Below are 14,327 nucleotides of genomic sequence, written 5' to 3'. Positions count from 1 at the left end.
TATCGAAATATAAGAAGGGTTGAGGTTACTTTTCCTGCTCAAAGCCGAAGATCCGCGCTCCCCTATTCCCTGTTGTCAAAACCAAAATAAGGCGAAACTACATCTTAAGTATACAAGCTAAAATGAACTTAGAACTCTGCTCCTGTAAATGCACTTTTTCCAAATAGATTTGATTGGATCTGGCTAAGACAAAGTATGGATATGCAATAGAGGCAGGGCCGAGCCATCACATTACAGATTAACATACTTCTATGTCAATAGTGGGCGACAGTGCAAAACGATAATTGGCACGATCATTGGTTCTTCATTATGAGCTCTAGTGATCAGGACCTGGAGTAGATTGATCAGTGCAAATACTGGTAATGTAAATCACACCCAATCCACCCCTTTGAGATTTCTGGGTGTTAAGTGATTATACTTAAAAAACTCCCAAGCTCAGTTTCGGCTGATGGTGAGTGTTAAGTCTGACCAAGGAGCGCTTGTAGGACAGTCATCTAACTGTAATCATTTTTATATTTAAAATGCATTTAAAATGTTTGGTTCAACCAGAGTCTTGTGACTTGGACATGCTTCTGCAAAATGTGGACTTTCTTTTTGGCCAGTCAAAGTAGCGTGGTAAATCAGAAACAGACGATGGACAAGGAGGTATGCTTTCCAACTCTTCACAAAAAGCCTTGTCTTTCCCTAAACCTGGGAATCTAAGCCCTGCTCCAAACAGAACAGAACAGATAAAAAGGTGCACATCAGGTTGTCTGTATAAATATAACTAAAGTCCTCTGTCCCAAAATCCTAATCTAACCGAGTTTCGTTCGCTACATTCGAAAACGGAAAATGCAAAACAACCAAAACATGTCTGGGGAAGGAAAGGGATGGCTGATGGCTTCTGATCCCCACCTCTTTCAATTTTTACCATATACTTGTGCCTATGTTCACAGTTCCAATGTATACAGTTCATGGAGTGATGGAATGCCATCCTGGATCCAGCAAAGTCTCTCTCTTCCTTTTCAAACGTGGAAGTCAAACAGTCTTTCTCCCCTTGTGGAGACTGCCGCCATTCTTGTTTCACCCCATTGGATTTCTCTTAAGCTCGTCCTCTCACTGTGGGGCTCTGCTCCTTCTGGTTCCCCTCTCTGGGGTTCTCGCTCTTCTCATTCCCCACTTTGGGATTCCTAATTTCCCTCCCCACTCTTGGGCTTGTTTCTTTTTCGCCCTGCACTCCAGGGGTATATATATTCTCATCCCAAACTGGGTTTGTCTCTTTCCCTCTCCCCACTCTGGGGCATCATGGCCCTCTTCCCACTCCAGGGTGAATCTCTTTTCTCTCTCCCCCACTCTGGGGCTTCTTGGTGTACTCCCCACGTCGGGGTTGGTCTCTTTACCTCCCCCACTCTGGGGATTCTCTCCTCTCCCCACTTCGGTGACAGTCTCTTTTGCTCTCCACACTCTTCGACTTCTTTCTCCTCACCCTACCCTGGGGTCAGAATCCTTCTTTCTCCCCTCTCTAAGGCTCCTTCTTTATCTCTCCACTCTTGCCCGATTCTTCTGGTTACTCATTTGGTGCACCTCACTGTACTCCCACAGCGCAGACTGCGTTCCAGGACACTGTGTTTGGTGTCCCCTCTTCCCGACCGGCCACACCTCCTCTGAGCCTTCTGACTGAATTGAACTCTACGGGCTTCACCGAGCCGCTGTCCTGATTGGTTCCCTTCATGACGCTGCTCCAAGGGGATGGTCTGTTCTCTCCACTTATTTCCAGGAGGACTGGGGATAGTTGAAGTCAGAAGCCAAATCAGCCATTACACAAGGGTTTATAGGGCTATCATTCACCTTTGCTTCCACATATCCCATAAAGGTGTTAGTGTCTGGGTGGGAGGGATGGTAACTTGTGCACCTCTTTTGCGTTTTCCTGCTCCCAAAGGTGGTGGTCACCTCCAAATGGATCTCACTTACGACATCCCCTACAGGGGTGTTAAGCATAGCAGGCTCACCACAATAACACCCAAGGGGTGACTCCCCTTGGGGAGAGGTGATGATCTTCTTGGAATCATCACAGTAGGTAAGAAACTATTTTTACTCTTAAAAAAATATGCTCAAATCTGACCTTTGAGTTAAGTGCCATGGAAGAGGCATCACAGTTCTTAAGAGAGAGGTGCACCAATCAGGTAGAATAAGGGCACCAAAATGACCCCTTCATGTAGACGTCAAAACTACTTGCATTGGCATTTTGTGAACTGGTGTATGTTGAAGTTGATGTTGATGAAGAGTTTCCCGAAACTTTTCATGGAAAGATTATAGATGTCAGGAGACATAATGTAAAGTTGTGCAACTCTGCAGGTTTCTTGGCTGCACTGGGATTGACCCAGGTTACTTGGACCCTCTTGCCTTTCCTGCTTCCTATTACCTCCCAAACCCCATGCCTGCCCCCACTCCCTGCTTTCTTGATTCACCCAGGTATCCTGTGCATGTGGTGCAAGATAAACACCTAACAAATACATAATTGTGATGTTAGGGCATTACGCCAGATCCAGCATTGGTGAAGAGACACCCATAAAAGAAGACATTGGAAACATGTAAGAAACAGAAACAACAGAAACAATGGCAAAAAGCACCTATGAGACGAGCCTTTCGCTCGTGCAGCAACTTCATTGATTCACGCACACCCCTCATCTGGGTATTTAAACACATGTAAACTGTCCAAGTGGTTTTCAACACATGTTACCGTGTTTGTAAGCCAGTGAATAAGGGAGTCTTCTCCTCTGCGGGAAAGAGAGCTACCCCATATTGTAAAGTTCAAGCATTCCAGCAGGGCAGAAAGAAAGAGCCTGTTGCTGTCATCCAGTTGATTACAGTTGATTTTAGATCAAGGCCTATAAGTAATGTTAGTAGTAGTAGGTTGTTCTTGCAGGTTCGGGCCCAATTGCGGATGATTGCAGTAGAGTGACATTTAGGGATAGCATTTCATAGGTTCGACAATTTAGTGTCCCATACTTTCTTTTAGAAGGAATTGTATTGAATAACAATGGGGACACGAAGACTTCACTTTCTTCATAGTTCCAATGAATGGAGCAATCAGGCGGCTTCTTGAAAGAGTATAGCAGGGTCTACATGTGACCATGCTTCAGAAAGACATTTGGGGTCATTACGAATTTGGTGGTAGCCATGGCGCTGTTAGCGCCATGGCTGCCTCCAAACCCGGGTCTGGGTCTGGGTCCGGTCTGGCTGAATGGGGACTTACCGGGTCATTCCGACCTTGGACCCGGTAAATCCCCATTCAGTAAACCATTCACCATTCCCATTTGAGCCCCCACAGGGCTCAATGGGAATGGGGAAGGCGCTAATAACGGGTCCGCAAATTGCGGGCCCGTTATTAGCTCCAAGGTCCCTTAACGGGTCCCACCAAGAAGGGCTGGTCAGACCAGCCGGTCCTGCTGCGACCCGCTAAGGGACCTTGGAGTAGGGCGGTAAGGGTTTACTGGCACCGGCATCCTTAGCGGTGCCGGTAAACCCTTACCGCCCAACTCGGAATGACCCCCATTGTTTTTCAGCACCTATGCTAGCACTTCTCCATTCATGACAGAAGACCACAGCTTTTAATGCCAGGGCATCTACCGATGGTGTAGAAATCAAACATTTTCTAAATTTTACGATATTTTAAGTCCTTGTATTTAGTATTGTGGGTTTCTATGTCCGTCTCTAAAATTGTTCTTTTGTTCAATGTTGCCTTTTGAAGGTCAACTTCCTTAAATCGACCATCAATACTTAAAAGGGCCTTATACTAAATGTGTTTTTTTTCTTGTTTTGAGCAGTAGTTGTCCACATTGGCTATAGTTATTTTCCCTACCACTCTCTTCACATCTGCACTCTATTGACTCCTTCCTTCCTCCTTACCTATATTATCCACTTTATAAATTAAGTTTACAAGCTATCCATCTGCTGCCAAAAAGGGCTTTGAAAAGGTTGTTATGCATTCCAGGAAAAAGCCAATCAAATATTTGTGAGACTTGAAAGGACCAGCTGTAAAAGCAGCAATAGCCAAACATCATTCCCTTTAACCGATGTGGTGCATAGGGAGCCTTACAGTGTTGTGGTGATCTCCATGCCAGCCCCAATATGCCACCTGTGGCTTAATGCATGTGCACTTTAAAAGTGAACCATATCATAACATAAGATACAAGGGGTCCTTGCTTTGGGAAAGGCCTTTTCTTTTTCACTGCTTATTATCCAAATGTGTAACATCAACCCACATGCAATGCGTTCTTTTCGCTGATAAAACATACTTTGTCTTGGCCAACGGCCTGTGGGGAATTTAGTACATTTTTCCCATTGCTGATAGGTCTAAACAGAAAATAACAGCACTACTCAACTCTCTACCAAGTGGCACTAGATACAAACCACACTACGTATGTGCAAGGTTGTGGCTGAGCACATTGTCACCAGGGCCGTCATTTAGGGGTCGCCAGAGGTCGCACCTGCGACCTCTGAGGTCTCCCTTGTGAACACCCAAAAAAAAAAGTCCAGCAGCATGTGGCGCTTTACTTCTGGAGTGGCTGGCTTTATTGTTCAGGCCCCTTAAAAAAAAGAAGAAAAATAAGAACAGGAGTGCCACAAGTCTAACACTTTCAGCACTGACCCTAAATAAGAAATAATAGGGAATAGGAATACCAAATAATGTGTCTTTCTGGAATTCTACCCAATAATTGCTAGACTGATTAAAGGTTTATTTCAGGCACACTTCAGGGGTGAGTCACTGATTTAGTCTGTTCTTAAACGCCTCAACTAAGCCTTTCATCCTTCTGAGGTCGATAAATGAGTACCAAAACAGGTTGGGTGATATTGGGTGTATATTTTTTCGATATAAAGCGCTTAAGCGTAAGTGCTATATAATGACACATCATTATTATTTGGTCATGGACATCTGCTTGCAGTCACAGTAATTTGTTAATATGGGCCTATAGACACTGTTCTTAATGATACATATGGTGATCCATTCTTGTATGAAATGTACATCACAATATAGTGATATCGTAAACATATTTTTCGTAGGGTACAATGCTATGTGATGCCACTTGGTCGTGTTGCATCGCTATGCACAATATCACTTCAGGGTGGGGTCAAATGACATGATGTCATCAGGGGTCAAGGGTCGTGTGATGTCACTTCCGCTACCCCTGGCATTTTGGTGAAATGACGTCCCTGATTGTCACAGCATGTAACGCTTACCTTAACTCTGCGGGGACACCACTCTCAATACTGATAACTTTCTTCTCTGGGTGCGTTGTGCTCAACTAATTCTTTATCGCTACTCTCCTTCCTGAACCTTGTATCTAATGAGAGAACACAGGAACAACTAATTAGAAGTATCCTACCTATAACCAGGATATAACTATAATTCCCATTGTTCTTTATAATCACCTTAGGTTTTTATAGGGTGAGCTCTCCATCCTGCAACTGGCAGGGGCGCTAGTTCTAAAGACTTAGGAAACAGAAGGGCTCGAAACTTCACTGGACGGAAGGCGCTGACTAGAAAACTGACAGGGAGAACATTGATGAAAACACTAAACCAGCCTGAAGAACTCACACTTCTAATTCTCCCAGAACAGCTGTGTCAACAATGCATTAGTTCAATAAACGTTAGTAAACACACGCCTGAAGAGAACGCTTGCATAAGTGTTTCAAAAGTTTCTTCACAAAAAGGGTGCGCGCCTAATGTGAAGCGGAAAAAATTCTGTTCATAGACTTGTCAGGGAAAACATGTGCGCATGGTGCTGAAGGAACACTAGCGTGTGACGCATGACTAATTCCTAAAATGCGCGTGCCTACTGAGGAGAGCGAATACACAGAGTGTCTCAACAACTTGTCACAAAAAAAAACAACTTGTGCACAATTCAAAGAGCAGAGCGCATATATTAACTGGTTCACCTCATACACTCAAAAACGAACTCCAACCCTCGGTCCGTTGAAATTCTTTAATTACATAGCAAGGAAACTATGCCTAGAACAAGGTACCCAAGAAGGAAAACTATACTTGTGGTGACTGTGAAAACCTCAGCACTACGGTAGCAAGGAATTCAAATGACTTGCTCTCAGGAAAAAACTCGAACGGAGTAAATACCAGTGGAACAGAGACAAGGGCAGGACTAAGGGAGGACAATGACTGGGAAGATCACTACAGACGGTGAAGGGAAAATGCTGAGGAAATTATGCAGGAGTTCTGGACTGCGGTAAGCGTCTCTGAAGAAATTTCAGACGCGAAGCACGGAACAAAAAAGGGGAGGGGCTTAAATACCCAGTGAGGTGTGAGTGATTGCCACTAGACTGTGCATTCCATTTCAAGGAATTTCATGGGCAGCCATGTTGAAATCTAATGAAGTGTCCTACTATTAACCACCATGTTCTCTTTTACCTTTAACCCATGAATTTACCCTGCTGCACTAAGAACCTAGGAAAATCTCTGAAGGAAAACCCCAGTGATCATGACAGTATACCCCCCCAAAGCCCCTCCTAAAGAGAACTCCCCTTTCTTGGTTTGCATGGGTTATTACGGTGAAAACTCTTTAACAATCTAGTGGCATGCAGGTTTTCGAGGGGCTCCCAAGTTCTGTCCTGTGGGCCGCAACCCTTCCAATCCACCAAGTAGTATAGTTTATTGCGCACAATTTTGGAGTCCAAGATGGCCTTTACTTTGTACTCCAGCTGATCATTCTCCAATTCCACAGGGGCTGGAGCCTCTTGGATTCGAGTGTTTGGATAAACTGGTTTCAAAAGAGAAACATGAAACACGGGGTGGATTTTCATGGTTCTTGGAAGGATCAATTTCATGGCTACTGGGTTGATTATTTTCTCAATCGCAAAAGGTCCCAGAAATCGTGGAAGGAACTTTCGTGATCCCTTCAGGGCCAAATTCCGAGTGGATAACCACACCAAATTCCCCACCTTATATTCAGGAGCATCACATCTCTTTGCATCTGCAAACTTCTTCTGGGATTCTTTAGCCAAGGACAGGTGTTCTTTTGCCTGGTTTACAGCTGTGGTAATTTTTTCATGCAGAGATTTCACTGCAGGCATCTCCAAAGGTTCCGGTGGATGATAGACCGAAGTACGTGGATGTCTGCCATGTAGAGTATAAAAAGGACTTAGTCCAGTGGAGGTATGCACTGAGTTGTTATATGCATATTCTGCAATCCATAGAACATTCAGCCAGGTATCTTCAAGTTGATGTAGCATGCATCGAAGGTACTTTTCCAGGGTTTGATTGGTTCGTTCAGTTTGGCCATCAGTTTGGGGATGATGACTAGTTGACAGGAGTACATCTATCTTTGCTAATTTGCAACATTTCTTCCAAAACTTAGAGACAAATTGGCTTCCTCGATCTGAGACCACTATTGTACGGAATCCATGTAACTTCACAATATTTTCTAGAAATGTTTTTGCCAATTCTGAAGCTGATGGTAATCCTTTTAATGCGATAAAATGTGCCATCTTTGAGAATAAATCCACCACCACTAAAATGGTATTGTACCCTTCGCAATTTGGCAAATCTGTGATGAAATCCATCGACATCATGTGCCAGGGGGCCGGAGGAACACTCAATGGTTGAAGCAGACCAGCAGGTTTTTGTTTTTGAGTTTTGTTTTGGGCACAGTTACCACAGGTTTTCAAATACTGAATAACATCCTTCCTCCAAGTAGGCCACCAATACGACCTTTTTACCTTCTCCAATGTCTTGGTAATTGCAGGATGACCTTCCAGCAGTGCTTCATGATAACTAGTAATCACTTGCTCTTGTAGTTTTGGCTTGGGTAAATACAGACGTTCCTAATAAAAAGGTAACCCATCCAGCATAGTGAAACGTTCTCCCCTTGATTCCCACTTCATTAATTCATCCTGATCAATACTGGTTCTGATCTCATTGTGTAGTTCTTCTAGTGTCGAATCAACGCTATTTAGAACTCCAAGTACCTTCTCCCCAGAAATGATCTCCACGGGATTTACGGGCACATAAGCTTCTTCGTCCTTTCCAATGCGTGACAAGGCATCAGCCTTACCGTTTCTTACCCCAGGTCTGAAGGTAATGATGAAATCATATTTGGCAAAAAAAGAGGGCCCATCGCAACAGCCTAGAGGATTGCGCCTTTGCAGAGCGTAAATATTGCAAATTACGATGGTCGGTAAAAATGGTCACAGTGTGTCTTGCTCCAAGCAGGTGATGCCTCCATTCTTTCAGTGCGCATTTTATTGCCAACAGTTCTTTGTCAGTAATGGTATAGTTCAATTCTGCAGCAGAGAATTTCTTAGACCAAAAGGCTACTGGGTGCAGCTCTTGAGTATCCGGATCACGCTGAGACAAAACAGCTCCCATGGCCACATTTGATGCATCAGTCTCAAGCACATACGGGAGGTCGGGTCTTGGATGATGAAGGAGTGGCGCTGCCATGAATCGCTCCTTGCGGTTCTTAAATGCCTCGTCAGCTTTTTTTGTCCATTCAAATTTTCTATTTTTTCTCAGTAACAAGGTGATTGGATGAACCAGGCGGGAAAAATAAGAAACAAATCGCCGGTAAAAATTGGCAAATCCGAGAAAACTCTGAATCCCTTTGATAGAATTAGGGGCGGGCCAAGATAGGATTGCTTCAACCTTTCTGTTGTCCATTTTGATTCCTTGTGCAGACAGGATAAAACCCAAGAATTCCACTTCGGGAACATGGAAATGACATTTCTCCAATTTAACATACAGAGAATTCTCCTTCAGCGTTTGCAGCACTGATGTTACATGTTTCACGTGATCCGAAATAGTTGCAGAGAAAATGAGAATGTCTTCCACATAGACAACCACACAGATGTCCAATAGTTCTCGAAAGATGTCATTCATGAAGGACTGAAACGTCGCGGGTGCATTGCAAAGCCCAAAGTGCATGACTTGATATTCGAAAAGCCCGAACCGTGTATGAAAGGCAGTTTTCCACTCTTCCCCCTCCTTAATGCGGGTGAGATGATAGGCACCTCGCAGATCTAATTTGGTGAATACTCGTGCCTGTTTAACCTGGTCCAGCAAAGTTGAAATAAGGGGGAGAGGATACCGGTTCTTCACAGTAATTTGGTTCAAGGCTCTATAGTCAATACATGTCCTTAAATCACCTTCTTTCTTGGGCACAAAAAAAAAGAGGCAAAGTCACCGGAGACTTAGATGGCCTGATGAATCCGTTGGCTAAGTATTGATCCAGGTATGACTTCAAGTGCAAATTTTCTTTTTCGGTGAGGGCATAAATTCTACTACATGGAAGCTGTGCTCCTGGAATGAGGTCAATTTGACAGTCATACGGTCTGTGTGGAGGCAATACTTCTATTTGTTTTTCTTCTTGAAATAGGTCCTGGAATCTTTGATATTCCCTTGGCAATGAACCTATTAAACCTAGAGTAGATTGGGTAGTAACACAAGTCTGTCGAGTTTCTTCCACACCTTCCACTGAAAAGCACTCTTTCTGACACTTGGAGGGAAATGTTAATGTTCGTGCACACCAATCTATTACGGGGTTATGCATTTCCAACCAGGGTATTCCCAAGATGATCTGGAATTGCGGAGCTCGAATCAGGTCAAAAGAGATCCTCTCCTTGTGTCCTTCCTGACAAAGCATCATGAGTGGGTTGGTGCACTGTGTAACGGGACCTGACACCAATGGAGTGCCATCGACCCCGGAAACATTCTCGGCTTCCAACTTGTTCCTCAAAGAGAATCCCAAGGTGCTTGCCAGCTGTTGATCCATGTAATTACCAATGGCCCCACAGTCAATGTACGCTAGTAAGGCATGTCTGTCTTCAGGGGTTTCTGGATGAAAAAGGACTATAGGAAACACGAAGTGTGAGGTCGCTGCAACCTTTTCCATGCTCGACAAGCGGACCACTAAACTTGTCGGGCACTGGAGTTTTCCACCACCTGCTCTTTTTTATCTTGATTTACTCCTCCCAATGGTTTCCGAGCCGGTTTCACTGGGCATTCCTTCAAAAAGTGCCCAGCCTTGCCACAATATAAATACAACTGCATTTGCCGTCTCTTGTCTCGCTCTGCTTGGGATATCGGGCCTCGGATTCCCCCTAATTGCATAGGTTCTGGACGAGTTTCCACTCCTGACTTCCCCACTGGTTCTCTGGAACGGACTACGAAAGGCCGATAGTCTTGACGAGCCCGATCTATTCTTCTGTCCTGGAGACGATGATCCAATTGAATAGTTAAATCTATGAAATTTGCAATTCCTTCCAGCGGGTTTACAACTTGAGCCAGAACGTCCTTCAATTCATTGCGGAGACCACGATAAAACAATGTTGTTCTCTTTTCAGTTGGCCAATTTGTTTCAGCTACCAGTCTATTAAAAGTTGCTACATATGCAAGCAGCTCCTGATTGCCCTGTTTTAGTGACAGCAATTCATTATCCAATGCTTGTCCTTGCGTGTGGTGAGCAAACAATTTTTCTAATTCTTGTTGAAATTCTGCGAAGTTTTGTAACATAGGATCATCCCTATTTACCAGGGGAATGGACCAATCTGCAGCGCATCCCCCCAAGTAAGATAACACAAAGGCAACCTTAGATTGATCATTGGGAAAGACTCCGGGTCGACACAAAAAATGGAGTCTGCACTGATTGAGGAATACTGCAAACTTTTTGGGGTCTCCCGTGAAGCGTTCTGGAGGTGCCAGAGGGATGTTTCCAGGAATGACCACGTGAACAGGAACAGGGTGCGATGAAGAGGATGAAGCCTGGGCATTGCCTTGGGGTAAGGGTACCTGCCCTGCTTGATTCGTTAAAAATTGACGAGCTAATTCGTCAGTTCGTTCCCTATTCATTCCGAGCTCTCTTCTTAGGGCACTGATTTCAGACCGGGCTGCAAGAACCTCAGACCCCAGCTCACCCAATAATTGGGTGAGCTGATCTATCTCAGGGGATCCCATGATGTCCAGGCAGAGTACTTTTCTGCACGGCTTCGCGTTCTGTAACGCTTACCTTAACTCTGCGGGGACACCACTCTCAATACTGATAACTTTCTTCGCTGTGTGCGTTGTGCTCAACTAATTCTTTATCGCTACTCTCCTTCCTGAACCTTGTATCTAATGAGAGAACACAGGAACAACTAATTAGAAGGATCCTACCTATAACCAGGATATAACTATAATTCCCACTGTTCTTTATAATTACCTTAGGTTTTTATAGGGTGAGCTCTCCATCCTGCAACTGGCAGGGGCGCTAGTTCTGAAGACTGAGGAAACAGAAGGGCTCGAAACTTCACTGGACGGAAGGCGCTGACTAGAAAACTGACAGGGAGTACATTGAGGAAAACACTAAACCAGCCTGAAGAACTCACACTTCTAATTCTCCCAGAACAGCTGTGTCAACAATGCATTAGTTCAATAAACGTTAGTAAACACACGCCTGAAGAGAACGCTTGCATAAGTGTTTCAAAAGTTTCTTCACAAAAAGGGTGCGCGCCTAACGTGAAGCGGAAAAAATTCTGTTCATAGACTTGTCAGGGAAAACATGTGCGCATGGTGCTGAAGGAACACAAGCGTCTGACGCATGACTAATTCCTAAAATGCGCGTGCCTACTGAGGAGAGCGAATACACAGAGTGTCTCAACAAATTGTCACAAAAAAAACAACTTGTGCACAATTCAAAGAGTGGAGCGCATATATTAACTGGTTCACCTCATACACTCAAAAACTAACTCCAACCCTCGGTCCCTTGAAATTCTTTAATTACATAGCAGGAAACTATGCCTAGAACAAGGCACCCAAGAAGGAAAACTATACTTGCGGTGACTGTGAAAACCTCAGCACTACGGTAGCAAGGAATTCAAATGACTTGCTCTCAGGAAAAAACTCGAACGGAGTAAATACCAGTGGAACAGAGACAAGGGCAGGACTAAGGGAGGACAAGGACTGGGAAGATCACTACGGACGGTGAAGGGAAAATGCTGAGGAAATTATGCAGGAGTTCCGGACCGCGGTAAGCGTCTCTGAAGAAATTTCAGACGCGAAGCGCGGAACGAAAAAGGGGAGGGGCTTAAATACCCAGTGAGGTGTGAGTGATTGCCACTAGACTGCGCATTCCATTTCAAGGAATTTCATGGGCAGCCATGTTGAAATCTAATGAAGTTTCCTACTATTAACCACCATGTCATCTTTTACCTTTAACCCATGAATTTTCCCTGCTGCACTAAGAACCTAGGAAAATCTCTGAAGGAAAACCCCAGTGATCATGACACAGCATTGGTTGTGAAGATGTTTGAATGCTGACCTCTCTGGCTCATGGAAGGCGTCATGGGGACTGGGTTAGAATGTTACGTCCTTACATGTCTACCTTTTAATTGGCCTTGTTTTTACTACTTTTATTTTGTTACAAACCCTTGACAACCAACCAATATCTCACCTTTGTTTACCAGAGTCACTGCCACAGTTTAATTTCTTCCCCATCCAGAAATCAATTTAAAAAAAGAAAATGAAATAGAGGTGTAAAAGCTCATATAAGCTTTGGGAAGCAATTGTTAATATACGCTCTAAATGCCATACTTATCCCTACAGGGCCTGATATACCATTATATAGTATTTGACCTGCTGACCTCAAGATTTTACAGCCACGAGGATCACCCTAACTTCAAAAGAAAGGTAAACTAGCTTAAGTCTCACGGCTCACAACTCTCTGTGTGGGACTTTAATATTGACCACACAGGGCGCATATTTAAGGAAAAACTCCTTGCTATTATTTCTAATAATATCAGGATTCAAACGAATGGATAATACTGGCGGAAGTGGCATGCTGCTAATAGAGTACACCGAACAGGAAAACAAGGATAAACTCCAGTCATTAGATTGCACCGTAAACACAACTATTTCACAGCAAGCATTGGCTTGACCTAAATTTCAACAATCACGACAACACAAAACCCAGCAAAATGTTAAACAATTAGTCACATAATAATGATATCACAAGACCCAACCACTATGGATTTAACTCAAGGAATCACTTCACAAGGAATCACTCCATAAGCTACTACAACTAAACACTGCATTCAACAACAACAGCATAACTATGGCCAGCACTAAGGCTGTATAGAGAGACCCACTCCTGATCTCCCTAACTCTCCATTGTCTCTCTTCCTTCACTCCTACATCTTCCTTCCTGCCTCATCTTGCAGAAGATACTAGAATCCAAACCAATGTCAATGTATCTATAATTGTATGAAATTAATACATTAGTTGAACCAATCCAATACAAATTACTTAGGAATCCACAAACAATGTTAATGAATTGTTTGTTGTATGAAATGAACAAATGAGATTTATGGATTGATTACAAATGATTTGATGAAATACACCCATAAGGACTATGAAATGTACTAAGACAAATGCACAGTGAAAGACCTATGACATGTACTAAACTATCTGTATTCTTACATAACGGATGTAAGTAATGAACAGCGCTAACCTGAATGTACACACTAATCAAATGTATCATTCAAAGCCTTGAAAAAGCTGATAAGGGGCGAAACATAAGCACATCCAAACCACCAGGTCTATGTTGGCTCAAAGGGAACTGGCACACAGTACCTATTGTTCCACATGGAACCTCCAATAAACCACTAAACTGTGTTCATAAAGATCAACCCTACTATCGTATTTCCTAGCAGAGAAACAGACCTAACTCTTTGCACACAAAGATATGATTTACCCTCTGACTGACTAAAAGTGAACATCAGTCTTAGTTAGGAGATTGCAGCAAGGACATAAAAATTACACACCCACCTTAAGAATTGGTAGAGGGTGGCGCACAGGCAGCATATTCACTGTACCTACCAGCGCTAGGGCAGCAATTAACCTCATGGCTTTGTAGCTGAGGGGTTATATCGCACCCTCTGCAACAGTGTTAGGAAAGTTTAAATAATCTGACAAAACCTTTGACAAAACCTTTGACAGCCAAAGCAGTTTATTTTATTTGCCTCTCAGCAAACAGTTTCACTCTTTACTAAAAGAATTACAAAATAATACTCCTTTATTGAAGTGTGCGCTCTGTTTTGACAAACATTTTAAATGTATTTTCTTTTGATTTGGGTTGTTGTGGGGTGTTGCCATCCCACTGATAGACAGATGTTTAACTATTGGAGAGTGCACAATAATGTCTCTGGCATTTTGAATTTTTGGTTACATCCTTTTAATTGAATGATTTCTGTCTCGCCAAGATGCAAAAGGTAAGTAGAACCTTACTAAGGTGCAAACATTAAATGATCCAGTAAGTTACGATAAAAGCCATTTAGTCGTATGTGCAGTGTAGATTACACACACA

This window comes from Ambystoma mexicanum, chromosome 4p (genome assembly GCF_040938575.1).
Source record: "Ambystoma mexicanum isolate Mex_15411 chromosome 4p, UKY_AmexF1_1, whole genome shotgun sequence".
NCBI lineage: Eukaryota > Metazoa > Chordata > Amphibia > Caudata > Ambystomatidae > Ambystoma > Ambystoma mexicanum.
The sequence above is the reverse complement of the archived record's forward strand: the minus strand, read 5'-3'. Positions refer to the sequence as shown.